The sequence below is a fragment of the Chinchilla lanigera genome, unplaced genomic scaffold (genome assembly GCF_000276665.1).
Source record: "Chinchilla lanigera isolate Chin_1 unplaced genomic scaffold, ChiLan1.0 scaffold00126, whole genome shotgun sequence".
NCBI lineage: Eukaryota > Metazoa > Chordata > Mammalia > Rodentia > Chinchillidae > Chinchilla > Chinchilla lanigera.
Genome location: NW_004955527.1, coordinates 2,065,745 through 2,072,010, shown reverse-complemented (window position 1 = coordinate 2,072,010; position 6,266 = coordinate 2,065,745).

Sequence of the window (6,266 nt, the reverse complement as noted above, 5' to 3'; positions counted from 1 at the left end):
AAATGGAATGGGGATGTGGCTCCATGCAAAGGCCCTGGGTTCAATCCCAGGTACTGCCAAAAAAAAGAAAGAAAGAAAAGGAAACATCGTGATCATTTCCACTTTACAGATGAGCAAAGAGAGCCCAAGGCTCCCCAGATTGTGAGTGGGATGGGATAGAGCAGTCAACATCACACACGAGGTCTCTGCTCTCAGGAGGCTCACATTCTAGCAGCAAAAAACAGGCAATAAACAAAACAGTGAAAAAGGCTGTGATGAAATTAAACACTGACAGGGAGCCTCTTGGGATTAGGTGGTCAAGGAGACCTCCTTATGAAGGTGATATTGGAGTTGAGGCCCAAGTGACCAGGAGTCGGCCATGTGAAGTCTGGAGGAAGAGGATTCTGGCAGAGGACAGCCAGTGCCAAGGCCCTGGGGTGGAGACAGCCCTGCCTTATTTGTGGAGCCAGGGGGAAGAACCAACCAAAGGCCCCTCTGGTAGTTTCCCAAGTGCATCCTGACTGAGAACCCACAGGAAGGCTCTGAGCAGCATAACATGGGACATAATTTCTCTTTGGGAAAGATGACTCTGTCTGAGCATGGGGGCACATGCTGTAATCCCAGCACTCGGGAGGCTGGGGCAGGAGGATCACCACAAGTTCAAGGCCGGCCTGGACTACACAGCAAATTCAAGGCAACCTGAACTACACTGAGACCCTGTCTCTCTGCATCAGAGACTGGACTAAGTGGACAAGCACACAAGAGCAGGAAAGCTGTTGGGAGGCTGCTGCTGGCATCCAGGTGAGAGAGAATGGCGGCTGAGAACAGATGGAGAGTGGGTGGGGGTGACGGCAGGGGTGGAGAAAACTGAATGGATCCAGGATCACTGATCAGACATATGGGTGGACAGGCGGTGTCTGGATGAGTGGCTAAGGCGAATGTTTCTTCTCGGCCGGGCGTGGTGGCGCACGCCTGTAATCCCAGCACTTGGGAAGCTGAGGCAGGAGGATCACTGTGAGTTCAAGACCAGCCTGGGCTACAAAGTGAACTCAAAGCCAGCCTGAACTGCATAATGAGATCCTGTCTCAAAAAGACAAAAAAAAAAAAAAAAAAAAAAAAAAAAAAAAAAAAGAATGTTTCTTCTCTTCTTCCCTGTCTGGGCAGGGTCTCTTGAGGGCAGAGCTGAGACCCTGCATGCTCCCAGTGTTTTGCCCACCCAGCTTATCTCATCCGATATCATGGGAGGGTGGGAAGGGGAGCCAAGGAGTGCTGCAAGAAGCCAGATTTGGACCCTGGGATGGTCAGGGTTCCAAAGCCTGAGTTCTCCCAGCATGCTTTATGGCCTCTGGGAACTCTGGGAAGTGGAGTTCTGGGCTGGAGGACCTGGGCATCACCTCCAGCAGGCAAGTCGCTGCAGTTCCAGCAGTGGGCCAAGGTGGCGCTTTTACTGCTCCAGAGCTCCAGGGAGGGGGCGGGCACGAAGGTGTGAAGATGCTGAAGAGCCTGGTCTCTGGGTGGTCCCTCCCAGCGAGAGAGGGCACAGGGCAGGGCATAGCCAGCACTGCATGCCCAGCAGCCAGGCCCAGGCTGGATGCCAAACAGCTAGGCATCCCCTTACCCATAGTACAGCCCCCTTCATTGCCCATAGGACATTCCAAGTGACACAAGCATCACAGAGTGGGCACATGAGGAAGGCACTGGTGCTGGCGGAGATCTCTCTGTCAGCAGACGGTGCCCATTCTGGGAGGGCCACTTCTCAACCAGGCAGCTGCGCCAGCCCACCCAGTCCGTCACCCAAACTACCCTCTGCCATCCACGCTGGTGTGTTGTGCCCAAGGTAGCAAGGCAAGAGGTGAAGACTTAAGGGCAACAGAGCAGGCAGCAGCCAGACCATGTAGAAGCTTAGGGGGACAGAAAACTTGTGAGCTCCTACTTTGTGCCCAAGCTCAGCTCCCAGCCCCCTTCCCCGATGCCAGACTCACCTAGCCAGGCGAGGCAGGTGGCACCTTCTCCCCAGAGAACGCTTCTACACGGCCCAGTACCCCAAGGAAGCCCACCATGATACAGCAATTGGCAAGGGTTGAATTTGGGCCAGGCACCTGGTGCCCAGGGGTTCAAAGAGGCTGTAAGGGACAGAAGGAGGGATCGCTGCAGGCAAGATTGAGATCCTCTCCTCTGTCCCAGTAGTGCCACGCGTTAGATAGCAGAGCTTGGGGCATCTCTGCCTCATGCCTCCCCCAACCAGCACGCAGGTGGTGCCCAACTGTGTGTGTGTCCGCCTCCTATGGACTGTGCGGGCTGAGATGTCTGGCACATGCCAGGAAAGAGTCCTGGTGTTACCTCTGCCCCTGGAGGTCCCTGCTGGACCCTGCCCAGGCGGCATTCTCCCCACTCGCTGCCTCTGCTTGTTGCAGAAGTGGGCATTGTGGGAATTGCTGCCCAGGAATCTGTGAGCAGAGCAGGAGTTGAAAACCCAGCCCTTTGCCCAATGTGAAGCCTAATACAACAACGGTAGTCCAGAATCAGCTGGGGACAGGGGTGCCAACTGCTCAACACCAGAGAGCCTGTCTGCCCAGAGGCTCAGCCTGGGCTGGGTTGTGTTCCAATTACCCGAGTGTCTAAGGCAGATGGAAACCGTGGAGATCAGGACTGGGGTACTGGGGGTCGGCCAGGACCCCAGGCTTAGAAGGGACAGAGACAAACCTAAGGCGAGTTTGGCTAGAGGGGCCTCTCTGGGTGGCCAAGAGGGAACACGTGACGTTGACTGGGCTAAGCCGCTGCCGGCCCCGCCCCTCCCGCCTGTCCAGTTTGGGTCGCCGAAGGTGCAGATGTGAAGTCCAGCGGCTGTGGGCTGCTGCAGACAGTTGCGCACGCGCGGGCGTCGCAGCGGCCGCGCGAAGTGGTCCCAAGTCAAGCCTGGACTAGACCTTCCCGGACAAAAGCAAGGCCACCAGTATCTGGAGATCCTCCGCCGCTGGGGTGACCCCGACCACTCTCACCTCCCCCACCCGCGGGACCTGCCGCTCTACCGGGCTGCGCTCCTGGGGACCGGGGGTCCCAGACGCCCGACAGTCCCCTCCGCTAACATCCCGGCCGCGCGTCAGGGTGCAGGTTCTAGGGAGCTCATCTCGCCAAGGCCACCGCAGGAGCCGCGGCCGCTCTGCTTCCCCGCATGCGGGCAACGCAGCTTCTCCCGAAGCATATAGTCTGTCCCACCGCGGAGGAAGGGAGGTGGGGGACGCACCCAGGACAGGTCTGCCCCCTCTGTCCCACTTCCGTGCTGGGTGGAGCGGCTCTGGATTCATTAGACCCACTAAAGCCAAAAGTGAAGGAAAACGGAGCTACAAGGGGAGGGATTAGCGTTCCTTCCAAGACCAGAAATGTAAGAGGCACTACAGGGTTCCTCGGGGGCGGAAGAGATTTAAGGGAGGGCCCGCGCGCGGCTGGGGTACCCCACAGCCCAAGTGAGGTGGGGGCAAGCAAGAGTACTGGTCTGGCGTAAGCCTCACCGACTTTCTCCTTTTTGGGTGGTTCTGCGGATTGGGCCCAGGGTCTTCGTGCTGGGTGTATCTCCAGCCCTTTAAACTTTTTTTTCTTTAAAAAAAAATTTGAGACAGAGTCTTGCTAAATTGCTCAGGATGGGCTCAAATTTGTAATCCTCCTGCCTCAGGCTCCCAGAGTGCTGAGATTACAGGCATGCGTCACCACATCATAGTTTTTGGTTTTTCCATCGTGGAAAAAATTGCTTCTGTAGTCTGGGACATAAATGCTGCTGTGGGGTGCAGATAAATTTGTTGTCTGGGTCCTTGTCCTTGGCACCAGCAGGCACAGAAGCAAGCATGAGGGGCCCAGGCACACTGCAGGTGCCAGGAAGTTCCTCACCCAGCCCCATCCTTCTGCCCACCACCCCTTCTCTCTCCTCTCTCAGCACGGTGCTCGGCGCAAGAACCACTGCACTACCGCACTCCCGTAACAAGGATGACAGCAATTCCAACATTTACTATGTCCTTAATATGGGTTTTTTTTTTGTATTTTTTTGTCTTTTTGAGACAGGGTCTGAATATGCAGTTCAGGCTGGCCTTGAGCTCACTTTGTAGCCCAGGCTGGTCTCGAACTCACAAGGATCCTCCTGCTTCAGCCTCCCAAGTGCTGGGATTACAGGTGTGCGCCACCACGCCCGGCTGTGTCCTTCATTTGGTACCTGGCGCAGTGCTAAACATTTTACATGTACTTGCTCCTTACAGTTCAGAGAAGTGGGTGCTGTCCTTAGGTCCATATACAAACATGTCCACGGAGCACATGGGAATTACAGAGACAGTCCAAGGTCACTCAGTTCCATTCTCTTCCTCCTGGACCCTTCCCACCCGAAAGCCCCAGTCCCTCCCCTCTGCCCCAGCCTCTACCCTGGATAGCGCTCTGTGATTCACCTCCACACCCTCCAGACTGCCCTGGACCCTGAGCCCCTGCCTCTGTCTGATCACACACCATCCTCCCCTAGTCTGAGTCTGGCATGAGGGGGCATAGCTGGCACCAGGTTGCTCAGGGAATAAAAAGGTCTAGGGCATGACCAGGATGCCCATCCCCACCCAGGACTCACCAAAGGAGCCCCACAGGCCCCACAGCCCCTGCAGGTCTGGCACCTGCATCCCCCCTCCATGTTCCCTGTGGGTCTCTGCAGATGCCCTGAAGGCTGGGCTCCTCCAGGATCTGGCAGGAGCTTTGCTGTCAGCTCAGTGTGACCAGGAAAGGCTAGAGACAGAGGGGAAAAGGGAGTCAGCAGCACCATGCAGCCCAGCTTTCAGAGAAAGAGCAGAAATGCACAGTGGGAGCCTGTGAGGGGCAGGGCCTAGAGGCAGAGTTAGGGGAGGAGAAGGATATGGGGTGCAGAAGGCAAGGAGCATCAGAGCTGCTTCCTGGCTCTGCAACCCTGAGTGAATGCCTGTCCCTCTCTGGGCTTCAGCCTCCCCATCTGTAGGATGTGGGAAGGGCAGAGGAAGAGGCTGGCAAATTCTGGCTCTTCAAGAGACACCAGGGTGGGCCTGGCTGCACATACCTCCCTCCTACCCTAGAGAAGACAGCCCCTCCTCCTTCTGGCTCCCCCAGAGCCTCAGTCCAGAGGCTCCAGGGCCACAAGAAACTACCATGGAAGCCAGGCATGGTAGCGCACGCCAGTAATCCAAGCACTCTGGAGGCTGAGGCAGGATGGTCATTTAGAGTTAAAGACCAGCCTGGGCTACAAAGTGAGCTCAAGGCCAGCCTGAACTACATAGCGAGACTTTGTCTCAAAAGGACAAAGAAAAAAAAGAAGCTACCATGGCCACCAATCTCCCATTCGTATCCATCCTCTCGGTCTGGATCTGCCCATAAACCAGTCTTGGGGTGTAATTGCCACCCCTTCCTTCTCGCCAGAGAGTCTCAAGTCCCAAGGGTGTTGCCTCTGAGACACTGCTGAGAGGCTTAACCTACTGGTGGAATTTCTGACCCCTTCTAAAAGGGGTGCTGCTTTTGGTTTGTTTCACTTTCTGGTGCTGACGATTGAACCTAAGATCTTTGCACTGAGCTGCATCCTCAGTCCTTTTACTCATCTTTGTTTTGAGACAGGGTCTTTCTATGTAATTCAGGCTGGCCTTGAACTCACTATGTAGCCCAGGCTGGCACTGAACTCACAGTGACCCTCCTGCCTCAGCCTCCCAAGTGCTGAGATAATAGGTATGCAACATCACACCAGACTGAATTTTTTTTTTTTTAACAGTTTTTGTTTTGGCAGTGCTGGAGATTGAACCCAGGGCTTTGTGCATGCTAGGCAAGTGCTCTACCACTGAGGCACATCCCAAGCCATCCTAGTCCATTTCTGAGACAGGGTCTCACTAAGTCACTGAATTGCTCTGGCTGAGCAAAGCTGTCACTATGCACTCCAGGCTGCCTTTGAATTCTCAGTCCTGCCTCAGCCTTCCAAATAGTTTGGGTTATAGGTGCTCACTACCACATTCAGCTCCTGGTGGCCTTTGTTTTTTTTCTTTCTTTAGTATGGGGGGAATCAAACCCTAGAGCACTCTACCACTGAGCACCTTTTATTTTTTAATTTTGAGGTAGGGTCTCACTAAGTAGCCCCTGGCCTTCAAGTTGCCATCCTGCTGCCTCAGCCTCCTGGGCTGAGATTGCAGGCATGTGCCACCATGCCCCGCTCCTGGGGGCCTGTGACACTGCACTGAGATGGCTGCCTCCAAGGGGCTGAAAAGAGGAGCTGCACCTGGGGCCTAGATGCCCTTCTTGGACGTTATGCCCAG